Below are 279 nucleotides of genomic sequence, written 5' to 3'. Positions count from 1 at the left end.
CCGAACATCAGGAGGCTTTTGACGGGGTCAAAGACAGCCTCTTGCATGCACCAATACTAGCACTGCCAGATCCCGATCGTCCTTTCAGCGTCGTCTGTGACGCTTCGGACACTTTGCCATCGGCTGTGCACTGCTGCAAGCAGACGCCGAGGGGCGAGATCGGCTGATCGCGCTCGAATCTCGACAGCTCAAAGCTGCAGAGAGGAACTACCCAGTTAAGACAAGGAGCTGCTTGCGATGAAGTATGCACTTGTCAAGATCAGGGTCCACCTGCTCGGT

The sequence above is a fragment of the Plasmopara halstedii genome, assembly GCF_900000015.1.
Source record: "Plasmopara halstedii genome assembly, contig: Scaffold_292, whole genome shotgun sequence".
In the NCBI taxonomy this organism is placed as follows: Eukaryota; Oomycota; class Peronosporomycetes; order Peronosporales; family Peronosporaceae; genus Plasmopara; species Plasmopara halstedii.
The sequence above is the reverse complement of the archived record's forward strand: the minus strand, read 5'-3'. Positions refer to the sequence as shown.